At 40.2% G+C, this 13,650-nt stretch overlaps 1 protein-coding gene across 7 annotated transcripts in view; it reads right to left on the bottom strand.

Moving 5' to 3' along the window:
• SYTL5 (synaptotagmin like 5) overlaps positions 1-13,407 on the bottom strand; it is a 242,248-nt gene extending 228,841 nt beyond the window's left edge. For 6 of the 7 annotated variants that reach the window (XM_028842400.2, XM_077988439.1, XM_028842399.2 and 3 more), the window contains exon 1: positions 13,114-13,406. The gene's annotated coding sequence lies outside the window, so the exon portion shown is untranslated. Of the gene's footprint in view, positions 1-13,113 lie in introns of all 7 variants that reach the window. The other variant, XM_015127172.3, reaches the window with a different exon arrangement.
• Positions 13,408-13,650: the final 243 nt, after the last annotated feature.

Below are 13,650 nucleotides of genomic sequence, written 5' to 3'. Positions count from 1 at the left end.
ACACACACACACACACTTTCCAGACTCCCTTGCAGCTAGAGTTCTAATTGTGGTTTATAATCTAGTAGTCAGATGCATCCACAGGATGACTGGAATGAGAACATGAACTTTGTGCTGGATGTCAGTGATTCTTGCAAGCAGTGAGTTCAAGGCATTCAGTTCATTTGGAGAGCACTGGTGAAGGTTCTAATAGCTGTTCTCTAGAATGACAGATGCTGAGCACCATAAGGCAGCAGGGGCGAACTGTTTGCTAGAAACATTCTGCAGTGTGATTGCTAGTACTTCTGGTCATGTAGCATCCAAACCACCTTCTCTGCCCCTCCCAGAAATTCCTTGAAGTACGATCCTCAGTTATTCATTGCCATAAAATGATGCACAACAACCCTATAATTTCAGTGACATACAAAAATAAGCATTTAGTTATCCCATAAATCTACAGAATTCAGATGACCTGGCCTTGGCTGATTTTGGCTGAGTTTGCTAATATATCTATAGTCAGCTGCAATTCAGCTTGCTAAATGCCTGGGGATCAAGTGACTATCAGACAATCCAGGACAGCTTCAGCTGGGGTAACTTTCATGACTTGGCTCTGTACCACGTGTCTCTCATCCTTCAGCAGGCTAGTTTTGGCTCTTGTCATCTTCTTGAAGATGACAGAGGAACAAAAACAGAAGTAGAAGTGTGCACATGCTTTTTCAAGCCTCTATGTGCTTCATATTCACTAACATCTCCTTCACCAAACCAAGTCACATAGTCAACCTTAGAATCAAGGGACATATAGATATTGTCCTTAGTGAGAGAAACTACAAAGTCACATGTCCAAAAGGCAAGATTAGGGATGGAGACAATTGGGGCCAAAAAAATCGTACCACCCAATACCTTCAAATAAACTCTTCTGCTTAAACTGGGCAGAGGGGATTTAGTTGTTTTCAACTAAAAAACTTAAGTAATATACCCACACTGCTTGATAATCAGGGATTGAAACTCACAATTGTGGGAAAACTACACCAGAAAAAAATCTTGGAAAACTGAATTGTTTGCCAAGCAAATATAGTAACTGAATTAAGAATTCTATGATTGACCTCATGATCTTTGGTTTGCTCCTGCTCTCCCCTTTCTTATTTCCTTTTGTTGCCCTGCTGTCCCTTTCCTGGCCTTTTTCCTTAGAGTATAAAGAAGCAGAATGATAGCTATTTGCTAATAAATGCATTGAAAATGTCTGAAAAAACATCAATAACAGTTAACAGGAGTTGCCGCTGAAGAGGGATACAAAAACATGAAAAGGTGGAAAGTAATTTTCACTGTGTGATCTTTTATGATTGAATTTTTTAACATGTTACTGAATTATTCTTTTGGTGAAAAATTAGACCAAAAATTAGATAAGGAAATGGAAAGAGATAGATGAATAGACCAATAGTGAAACAAATTCTATGTGTAGCTATTGGTTTTACTCTTTTCTGTGCTTAGGAAATATAGGGCTAGCCAGAAATTCATGCCACTGGTCATGAATAAGATTGGAATTGTTTAGTTAAAAAGTCATTACCATGAATCCACACAAATACAAATAAATTATTGAATAAATAAATACATAAATGAAGGAAGGAAGAGACAAATCTTAAGGGCAGAAAAGTTCCAAATAATTTTTGTAAATACCTTCAAGGAGGTGGAACATAATTCCTCATTCCTTAAATATGGGCATGCAGTATGGAAAGGGAGAAAAAAATGTGACTTTATGGTGAAGAAATGTGACAATCACTACTTCAGCCAGGTGATCAAGGTCAACATCAACAATAAGTTATGTTGATAGTATATACCCTTTATATGATGTTATGAGAATGGCACTCCTCCCAAAAACACAGAACCCTAGTCTAATCAGTGAAAACTATCAGACAAATCCCAATTATGAACTTTCTATGAAATGTCCAACCTGTACTCTTTAAAACTGTCAAGATCATCATAAACAAAGAAAATCTGAAAAAATGTTACAGCCAAAAGGAGCCTAAGGAGACACGAAGACCGCATGGGATCCTGGACCAGAATAAGGACATTAGGTAAAAATTCTGAAAATCTGAATAAAACATGAGCCTTAGTTAACGATGATGTATCAATATTGCTGCATCAGCTGTAGCAAATGTGTCATACTGATGTAAGATTTTAATAAGGTAAACTGGATATAGGTATATGTAACTCTCTACTATCTTCAAAATTTTTCTGCAAACCAAAACTGTACTAAAAATAAAGTTTATTAAAAATCCATTACTAATCCTGAAAAAAATAATTAAAATAATCAATCAATCAGTCATTCAATCAGTAGGTATTGTAGAAGATACAAGTAGCACTATCTAAACACCTAATCGGACTCATACAAACAGAAACTTCAAACTTGGAGCCAGGTGTTTGTGTAGCTCAGAAAACAGCCATCACAAGATCTACATAGCTCAGTAGTGAGCCTATTTGAAAGCAGCTATGGTATGAATAAATAACTATACCTGATCTGAATAATAAGTGTACAGTACTAGCTTTCCTGTATGCTTCAGCAGTCTTTTAATATATGGGAAAGTCAGGAAAATGCTTCTTTTTCCTTATGTGTTAAGATTGTGCTATCCCTGAAAATAAGTGTTTTTAGTGGAAGGTTAGGAGGGGTGCATGGGCTCCGATCATTACAACTCACCCCAGTGTAAAGGTCTTAAAGGAAACAAAGCTCAGCATGCCAAAGCCCACCTTATGCTGTTGTGTGGGAGCCATTAGGGAGTTATTCTAAAGTGGGCAACTCTTAGTGGGAAAATATAGTGGAGAAGGAAGACTGATGAATCCAAGAGCAAGATCAGATCCTTTGAGAATGAGGCAGGAGTTCCTAACGGAAGTATGGAGACTTGTCTGCAGAAAATTGAAAAGTAAAGTCCTCTTAAAAAGATCTGTGAGGTAAGAATGGAAACTGAGATGACTCTCCTACCCTCCATGAAAGGTTAGAGCTAACTGCTTTCTTTGTGGGCTATGGGTTAGATAATATTTAGTATCCAGTTTAAAATTATTTCCCACGTCTGTTGTAGTTTCCTTTGCTTTGCTTAGAGCAAGTTTCTCAATCTGGGATCCACGAACCCCCAAGAATATATCAGTAGAATTTAAAGAGTCCATGAACTTGGAAGAAAAAAAAATGACATCCTTATATTCACTAATCTTTATCTGACATTTAATATTTCCTGCAAGTATGAATGTAAGCAACAAACCACAATGGTATTAGCAGTACCTGTGACTGTCACCAAAGAAACAGATATTTTTCATATCATAGTACAGTTATTGTAGATATCATATAATATGTTTCATAATCATTACTACTTTAAAATTTAGGTCATTAGATCCACCATTAGATCTTGTTGCTTAATAACTTAATTAAAAAGTACGTAGATTACTATACTACACAATTGCTTTTAATTTCTGATAACTGTATTTCAATAAAATTTGCTTCCTTTGTAATCCAATGAGTTTGAGTGCATGTATTTAAGCCACTATTTTGATAAGGAGGTCACCGACCCCATCAAAGTTTCCAGGGCACAAATGATTTAAATATTATAAATCCTGGCCCAGAGTTTAAAAATCTGGTACAGTTTTACTGCTTTGTTTGGCAGCATTGTTAAGGAAAGCAAGGAGTAGGTTTGGAAGTATAAAGAAAAAGGTCACGTCAACTGCCTCCCTACTCACTACCATTTTACCACCTCTCAACACACGCCTGTGCACGTGCACACGCACGTGCACACACACACGAAACAAGGAGGAATGTAGCCCCTGTGCGCTGTACTGAGACAGCAGTAAAATAAGAGGTGGATTGTGCACAGCAAAGAACAATGGGTAGCTTCAGGACATAGAAGAATCACAGGCAAATGGACACAGGTGCAGAGAGGACACAGCAAACTGTTTTTTTCTAAATATAGTAGAGGATGTGACCCTTAAGGGCCATGAGAAAAAAGGAATCTTGTACCCTGCCATTCTAGTTGATTACAATATACTTAATAACACAAAAGAAAAAAATACATTACACGATGAGAAATATTGACTCTGAGAGCCATTAGTTTAGAGTGAGGGCTAGAGGAGGCTTTTCACTGAGGCTGTCCTTCGTTAGTACAGCATCTTTGTTGGTGATGGTTTCATTTCTTTAAATTATTCCATAAAATTTGATGTATATAAAAGAATCTGTATCACGTTTAAGTAAGTTATAAAGAGTAATACTAAATGAGCTTTTATGAACCCATCACCCCATTCAAGACCCAGAACATCATCAATGTTAGTACCTCTACTACCTGTTCCTACCTTATCCCATCCCTGTCTCCCCAGTACTGTTCTGAATTTTGGGTTCACCTTGCTTTAGGATCTATCATGTGTGTGTGATTCCTAAGAATGTGTTGTGTAGTATTGCTTTTTTTTGTTTGAGCTTTATAAAAGTGATACCCAACTGCATGAAGTTTTTGGTGATTTTGTTAATAATATGCATCAGTGTTCTTGCATAGAGAGATGGTTAATTCATTTTTACTCTGTTGAAATAATTAATATCAAATTTATTTATCATTTTTCCATCCATGGACAATTAGATTATTTCAGAATTTTTGTATTATGAATCATGTTGCTATGGCCATTCCTAAGGAGGGTTCCTGCTTCACATGCAGGAGAATTTGTCTAGGTGACATACCTAGAAATAAAGTTACTAGGTCATAGGGTATACAAAATGTTCAACTTCACAAGATAGTACTAAATTTTCTTTTCCAGAATGGTACCAATTTGTACTCCTATCAACAAAGTATGAGTTCCTATTGATCCACATTCATACAATAGTTGGAATTATCAGATCTCATGATGTATTCTCATCTTTGTACACCAAAGAGAGTATTTTGCCTCATCATAGAAGGGACATAAAAATGTCAGCAAGTGCTAAAAAGTTTTGTCAGCATAGCTTACTTCAAGGTTACACAGAAGGTTATACAGAGGCTGAAACAAGGGTTTCAATGTAGATAATTTGTTTGGGGAAGTGATTCTAGGGAATAGAAGTAGGAAATTCGGGAAAGGAAAAGAAGAGAGAAAACCAATACGGGAGTATATTTTTGAGTTGGTCACAACTGTAGACAACTAGGACTTAATCCTGCTTAGTCAGACCCTCTGAGAATCTCTTGGAAACAAACACTATTAAAATGCAATTGAGAATTATCTGGCCAAGGATGGAGGAGGGACTATTTATCTTAGGCTCCCATCTCACATTAGTTAAGGGTTGGTTCTTGGGCCTTTAACTCCCTCACATTCCATAACACACATGTGTGGGTACAAGGGTGTTCCAACAGGCCTTCCTGTTGAAACATTGAAGAAGTGCTGGGATGAGAAGTGAGATATTCGCTGTGAGGCTAAGGCAAGGCACTCTCTGGTTTTACCCACATAAAGCTGGTTAATGGACTAATGGCTTAACTAAATGGTAGGCTATAAGGCTGTGCAGTGAGGCACAAGAGATGTCCAATAGACATAGCTAGTAAGTGGCAGAGATGAAACTCAAACACATGTATCCATCACAGATCAAAATTAGGTACTTGGCACATAGCATGAAAACATTGTCCACTGCCTACCAATAGCCATCTCTAATTTTCATCTCTGCTGACAGAATGCCAATTGGTTTCAGTAGCAGACAAAGATCTCTGGGGTAGAGCTGGCACAGTAGCTCCATGGTGCCACCACAGGCCCAGATTTCTTCTACCTTTCTGTTCCAACATCTTTAATGCTAGCTTACATCCAGTCAGTCACTCCATGGTCCAAGATGGCTCCAGGCATCATGCCTGCATTGGAGACTGGCAGCAGGAGGAAGCAGGGGGAGGGACAAAAGGGCCCTCCTCCCAGCCAAATCAACTCCCTTTAAGCAGGCTTCCTAGAAGTACCACCCAATACAATTACCTCTCACTGGTGGAACTCAGTCATAGGCTCACACCTTGATACAAGGGATGCCAGAAAATAGAAACTATTTGCTAGATACATCACTACCAGTAATAAAACTGGTATTCTGTTACTAAGGGAGAAGGTGGGAATAGATATTGCATGGCAACTAAAAGTCCCTGCCACAGTAGTCATTTGATTTAGAGCAGGTTTTTAATATACATGTATCAGTCTTCTTATTTATAAAATGGAAATTAACATGACTACCTCACAAAGTTGCTATGAGGAAAAATTAGATAATGTAAATAAAATTGCACAGTGCCTGGTATGCAGAAAATACTTAATAAATGCTAGCTGGTATTAATTCACTTCTATGAGTCATCAGCATCAGGGCCTAGCTTTGAGCCAACCCCCAGATAACTGATCTTTATCAGTGTCCCTGCATTTATTAGGTTTGAGGGTGTTGGGTGCTGACTCACACCCACAACACTCATAAGTGTTGAAAGCTAGAGTGGCGGCTTAGTAATTTACAATGGGAAATATAACTGTGAGGGAGACCAGACACTCTGACCAGGTTATTCTCACCCTGAAGGCAATGAACATGTGGCATACTAAGGTTGATTGCTGAGCATGAAGTCAGGAGAAACGGAATTCATTATACAATTCAGATCTTTAGTGGCATTGGGCCTGTTGTATCCATCTCCACAATTGGGCTTCTGTTATCTGGTGGTCGGAAGCTCAGGCTAGAAACATGACAGGTAACCTCTTCCCATTGACAGTGCTAGGAGGTGCATTACTGGAAAAATTCACCAAGAATGTGGAACATGTGGAAAAGCTATGAGGGTAAACTAAAACAATTATGGCATAGTAAATCTATTCTGAATAGAAGCCCTATACATTTGGCATAATTTTGGATAAGTTGTAAGTAAGAGAAATACTTTAGCAAGACCCATTCTTTAGATAAGAGGCCCAGAGTAAATGGGGCAGCTAGAAACCTGATTACATCTTTGTTTAAAATATTTATTGGAGGCCGGGCGCGGTGGTCAAGCTTGTAATCCCAGCACTTTGGGAGGCCGAGACGGGCGGATCACAAGGTCAGGAGATCGAGACCATCCTGGCTAACACGGTGAAACCCCGTCTCTACTAAAAAAAAACAAAAAACTAGCCAGGTGAGGTGGCGGGCGCCTGTAGTCCCAGCTACTCGGGAGGCTGAGGCAGGAGAATGGCGTGAACCCAGGAGGCAGAGGTTGCAGTGAGCTGAGATCCGGCCACTGCACTCCAGCCTGGGCAACAGAGCGAGACTCTGTCTCAAAAAAAAATAATAAAAAATAAAAAATTAAAAAATTAAAAAAATTTATTGGATTGCAAATTGAATACATTTTTAAGTTTGAAATATAAATATTTTCACTGTTTCATATGGAGATATAAATAAAGATTTAAGAACAATTTAAAATAATATAAAATGCTTTAAATTAAGCAAATAGAAAATCATAACCTATGTGTATACAATACACACGTGCGTATATGTATGTGTGTGTATATATAGCACCTATATATAGCACATATATATATCAAATTTTCTAATAACAGTAGCAAAATGTGAATTTTACTGATCTAATTCTATGAAATCAGGTAAAATATTTTCTTCATATCCAATAATTTTGGGGAGGGGATACTGTTTGATGTAGCTCACTGTTGGTCTCGTGTAGAAACAATTGTGTGATTAAATTAAAAATAATTTAAAATTAATGTTTTTGGGGGAAATTTGCAATGCCCCTTGAAAACTCTAGAATGGTTAATCCTTTAAAAATCGCATTATGAGAAGTATGCAACCAATCTCATAAAATCAACTTTGAGCTTCTAGAAGAGCAAGCTGCAAAATAGCTCTATGATTGGAGAACAAACATGAATAGAGACTAATGGGCTGATGTGTAGCCTCTGTATTTATTCACTTCTATTTGTATGAGATTAAAAGAAATCCCAATACAGCATTTTCTCCCACTTTCTCATCCTTCCTCCTATTAACAGAAAAAGCAATTATGCTTGGCAAAAAGAAAAATGTAATGCTGGCCAGGCACAGTGGCTTACACCTGTAATCCCAGCACTTTGGGAGGCCGAGGTGGGCAGATCACTTGAGGACAGGAGTTCAAGACCAGCCTGGCCAACATAGTGAAACCCTGTGTCTACTAAAAATATTTTTAAAAATTAGCTGGGTGTGGTGGTAGACACCTGTAATCCCAGCTACTCGGAAGGATGAGGCAGGAGAATCACTTGAACCCAGGAGGCAGAGATTGCAGTGAGCTGAGATGGCGCCACTGCGCTCCATCCTGGGCAACAGAGAGAGACTCTGTTAAAAAAAAAAAAAAAGTAATGCTATCAGCAATTAGAATTACAAACTTCACGTACAATGATGTATGTAATGACCCTGACACATCCAATACCATAAAGTCTCAAAATGTCAGAGATACATGGTTTGCAAAGTATCATCCCTATACCAGCAGCATCAACATCATCTAGGAACTTGTCAGAAAGGCAAATTATTGGGCTCTACCCCGACACCTGTGGAATCAGAAATTCTGGGGCTGGATCACAACAATCTGCTTTTAACAATTTCTCCAGGTGATTCCGATGTCCATTAAAGTTTGAGAACCACTCATCTAGACAGAACCGTGCTACTTCAAGTACGATCTGTCAACTGGTAACATTGAAATCACTAGGGTCTTGTTAGAACTGCAGAATTTCAGACCCCACCTAGACTTACTGGATTAGAATCTAAATTTTAATAAGGTCTCCAGGTGACTTGTGCGCATGTTAAAGTTTGAGAAATATCATACTTGTCCAATGGTTTCTTTCATGGGCTGAACTGTGTCTTCCCCAAATTCACACGTTGAAGTCCTAGCCTTCAGGGGCTCTAAATATAACTATTTGGAGATAGGCCTTTGACGAGGTAATCAAGTTAAAATTAGGTCTTTAGACTAGGCCCTGACACAATATACGACCAGCATCCTTATAAGATGAGCTTAGGACACAGACATGCACAGAGAAAAGACCGTAGTAAAGATATAGGGGGAAGATGGTCAGGTGCAAGTGAAGGAGAGAGGGCTCAGGATCAACCAACCCTTGATCTCGGACTTCCTGACTCCAGAAGTGTGAGAAGATACATTTCTGTTGCTTAAATCACCCAGTCTGTGGTCCTTTGAATGGCAGTACTAGCAAACTAATACAGTTTCCAAACTCAGGAGTCATCTAGGGAGTTTTTTAAATATTGATACCTGGTTTCCATTCCCAAAGGTTCCAATTTAAGTGGTCTGAGGATCAGCTCATAAATCTTGATTTTAAAAACCTCTCCAGCCAGGCATAGTGACTCAGGCTTGTAATCCCAGCACTTTTGGAGGCTGAGGCAGGTGGATCACCTGAGGTCAGGAACTGGAGACCAGCCTGGCTAGCATGGCGAAACCCCTTCTCTACTAAAAATACAAAAATTAGCTGGGTGCAATGGCAGGTGCCTGTAATCCCAGCTACTCGGGAGGTTGGGGCAGGAGAATTGCTTGAACCCGGGAGGCAGAGGTTGCAGTGAGCTGACATCGCACCACTTGCGCTCTAGCCTGGGCAACAACAGTGAGACTCCATCTCAAAAAAAAATAAAAGCAAAAAACAAACAAAAAAACTCCCCAGGTAATTTTTAATGTGCAACAAAGTTTGAATACCACTGCTAATCTACTCCAGGGTGTCCAATCTTTTGGATTACCTGGGCCACATTGGAAGAAGAATTGTCTTGGGCCACACATAAAATACACTAACACAATGACAGCTGATGAGCTAAAAAATAAAAAATCGAAAAAAAAATCTCATAATGTTTTAAGAAAGTTTACAAATTTGTGTTGAGCCACATTCAAAGCCGTCCTGGGCTGCATGTGGCCCACAAGCCGCAGGTTGGACAAGCTTGGTCTACTCCATTCTTTTCACTGATGAGAAATCTAAGACAATTGTAACTCTTAAATTTCAATCTCTTGATACTTGCTTACCTGATCTCCTACCATTATGTACCGAAACTACCTTCTGTAAGTATTTAAGAGAATATTCTACTGGAAAAGAGAAAGTTAAATCAAAGCTGGCAATAATATACACTCTTTTCGTGCTTCAACTTTTTAAGTTTTAGTGTCTGTGTGTGTGTGCTAGGGACCATTTTGAACTTTGTGTGTGTGTGTGTGTGTGTGTGTGTGTGTGTGTGTGTGTGTGTGGTAGTACATCTTCCCCAGTACAGGTATAGGGAAGGTCCCCAAAGATAATCTGTTGAACCAAGTTGTCAGTGCCACTACCTCTCCCTAGGTTCTTCTTTTCCCTCCTGTTAAGGTTCCCTCAAGGCTCCTAGGATCCAAATTAAGGACACTCAGATGCTGTAAACCAGCCTTCCAAGGCATTGGCAGCAAACCACTAATCAGTTTTTTTTTTTCTTTCACTAAATCCTTTCCCATGTCCCTGTGAACTTTTGAAGCTCCCAAACTCAACACTCCACTCAAAGGACAACTATTTACTGAATATTTACTCTTTTCCAGGAACTCGAGGGTTTGATTCAGACTTAATAGAAACCCTATGAGATTATACACACACACACACACACACACACACATGCGTGTGCAAGGTGCAGTCTCTAAAAGTTAGCACACTCCATAAAAGTGATTTGGCACCCTTAAAATACCATACACCCTTGTGGAGAGGGGAACTCTGCTCTAAATGTGTGCTTTTGCTATGTTGATTAACGTTTAGTATTTTACTTGGCCCGAACATTGATCACAGGTGCAAATAGACTTATCTTCTTGACAGTCTAGTAGACTTTCTGGTTAGTTCCACAGATACATCACCTACCTGCCTCTCCCTGGCTGCCTTTCCACTATAGAAGCTGAAAAAAACTGATACTTTCCCAGTCTCCTTTGCCACTAAGGGCAGCTATGTGCCCCAGATATTGCCAATGAGATCAAAGTAGGATTCTGTTAGATAAATTTGGGGAAAGATATTTTTTCTTTGATAAGAAAGTTGCATGAGGAAAAATACTCTGACCTTTTCCACCCTGTTTCCTGTCATTGAACATGGGATCAGGACTCAGTGTCTTGAGCTGTTAGAGCCATCTTGAAGCCGTGAGGGTAAGACACTGACTCAGAACCCCGATATTGTTGGGTCACTGAATCAACTCCAGTTATCACCTGCTGTCAGACTTCTCTATTTTTTTTTTTTTCTTTTTGAGAGACAGGGTCTTACTCTGTCACCCAGCCTAGAATGCAGTGGTGCAATCATAGTTCATTGCAGCTTTAAAATCCTGGGCTCAAGGGATCCTCCCACCTCCGCCTCCTGTGTAGCTGGGACCACGGGCACATGCTACTATGCCCAGCTAAACTTCTGTAGCATTACAAGCCATGTTTAGTTGGCTTTTCTGTTACTTTCAGCAAAAAAAAATAAATAAATAAAAATAAAAAGTTCACAACAATATAGAGATTTTTTCAAATATAGAAAACTCTCATTTATTTAGGACACAGTGTATTCCGAGGATCCACACTTTGAGTATCATTGAATTAAATGACTTATCTTTTAGGAGTGAAGAGAAAGAATGCCCAGGTGGATTTCAAGGAATGGTAAACCTAATCTGGACTGCCAAATTATTTTATTCATTCATTTTTTTTAAACAGACCTTACTTTACTAGACTCCAGGGATACAAAGATTAATAAGGCATTACCCTTGTTTTCAAATAAATGTTATTACTCTAAGCAAGATGGATATGTAAACCAAGAATCATAAGGTGGTAAGAGCTAAGACAGAGGTATGTAGAGGAGAGGAGTTATGTTATCAGAGAAGTGGGAAGCTTAACGGCTCCCTGGGGAGGACATTGGAAGAGGATCATGGAAGCTTCCATTCAACTCTAAAAAATTATTCCAGTGATCTGACTAAACATGTAAGGTTTTATTAATTTTATTTCAAGGAGGGGTCTTTTCTATAATTATAGGTTATAAAACGAATGGCAATTCAAGAAAGATCAGGGATTAATCAACTGCCAGAAAAGATTTCCCCCATCCATTTTTCTCTCCCACAAAGCAAGACAAAAACATGGTTTTGTGTGTGCGTGTTGGGGGTGGGGGGGGCGGTGGTGTGCATATCAACAGGGTTGTTTTCTAGAATAGAATACTTCTGTGTTGTGAATTAAGACCACCTGTTAACATTGCATCAAACCAAACAATTTGATGGTAAAGCAATCAGTCATCAACATGAACCACAAATTCATGCATTCCAGGAGATGCTCTCCTCTGCTCCTTTTAAGCAAAAATGACAATAATTAGTATTTACTTAATAGTCACAGAAACATTTTGCATTTAGTGATAGAGAAAGGGGAAATATCTCCCCCCCGCCACCACACCACCAAAATGTTTTTCTAAAAGTGGTTAATAGAAGGAACTCCCTAACCTTAGAGGAGAAACTAACACGTAGTTTTGCACTGTTAAATCCTTATAAGAAACAGAACAGGTCCTCACTGGTTGTCTTGCAAGGGAATAATAGGCTTTGGAGCATATCTGAAAATAGAGAAAATAAAACCAGCAATAGTCTTCTAAAATTTTCCTGGAATACAATACGTTAAAAAATAAAACATTCAATAGTGTCCTTCAATGAATGTTTCAACATTGTGGCATTCACATTAATTGTGCCTCCGGAACATTTTGATTCGTCAATGATAGCGAGATAGATATGCAACAACTGCAGTTACCTTAAGCGCTGGCATGTCCTGGGCTGAAGAGGGTTGTTCCAAGATCCCAACTCAGGCTACAGTAAAACATCTGCCACCTCGCAGAGAATGAAGAAGCCACTCTGGCAAAGGATCCCAGCTAAGCCCTCTGACTCTCCTGTCCCCACCTCTAAGAATTACACCGGAGGAAAGTGGGGGAGGAGGGAAATACACGAAACAAAACATTCCTAGCTCCATAAACGCCGCATTCGGACATGTGAAGGTACTTGGGAAATTAAGAATATGGCCCCAGAGTTTTGTTTATCTGCGGTCTGAGCATAGATTTTATATTCTCTGTTGCGTTTTTTAAATCTAACTTTCTGTCTCCAATGGAGAAAGCCAGAGGGAGGAAGCAAAGGCAGACAGACACAGACTGGAAGACCCCCTCCCCGCGAGTCCCCCAAACAGTAAGCATCAGAAGACGAGAAACTTGCCTGGACCTCACCTAGACTGAGAGGCAGCTGGTCCAGCCTCTGGAGGGGGTCAGCCTGCTGGGATGAGTCGCTGAAGCTGGAGCTGAAATGCAGACCCCAGGCGGGAGGCAAAGTCCCGCTCCTAACCCAGGGGAACAGAGTGACTCACGCGCTTGGCTTCCGCCTCTGGGCGCTGTGCGCCCCTCTCCCTCCCCACCCCCAGCAAGTACCAGGACCTAGTGCCTCATGAGAGGCGGTCTCCAGGCGCCCCTGTCCACGGGGCTCACAGCCGGCTGCCCCCAGGCGGCGGCGCCAGAGTCGCGCTAGGCACAGCCCGCCCCTCAAGGCAGCCGCCCGCTGCCAAGGGGTGAGAGCCTCCTTCGTGGATCTCACTCTTCTCGGCTCCCCGCCACCCCAGAACCCCCTGACCCCGGGCTGACCATTTGAGCTCAACACACCTTTCATATACTACCTGGACGCGGCTTTGCAAAGTCCCTCCTGCAGGCTGTGCCAAACGGGCTTCAGGAGGTACAACCAGCCCCAGGACTTACAACCGGTCTGAAAAGACC

Source organism: Macaca mulatta, chromosome X (genome assembly GCF_049350105.2).
Source record: "Macaca mulatta isolate MMU2019108-1 chromosome X, T2T-MMU8v2.0, whole genome shotgun sequence".
Taxonomy (NCBI): domain Eukaryota; kingdom Metazoa; phylum Chordata; class Mammalia; order Primates; family Cercopithecidae; genus Macaca; species Macaca mulatta.
This window is presented reverse-complemented; position numbering and strand designations above follow the sequence as displayed.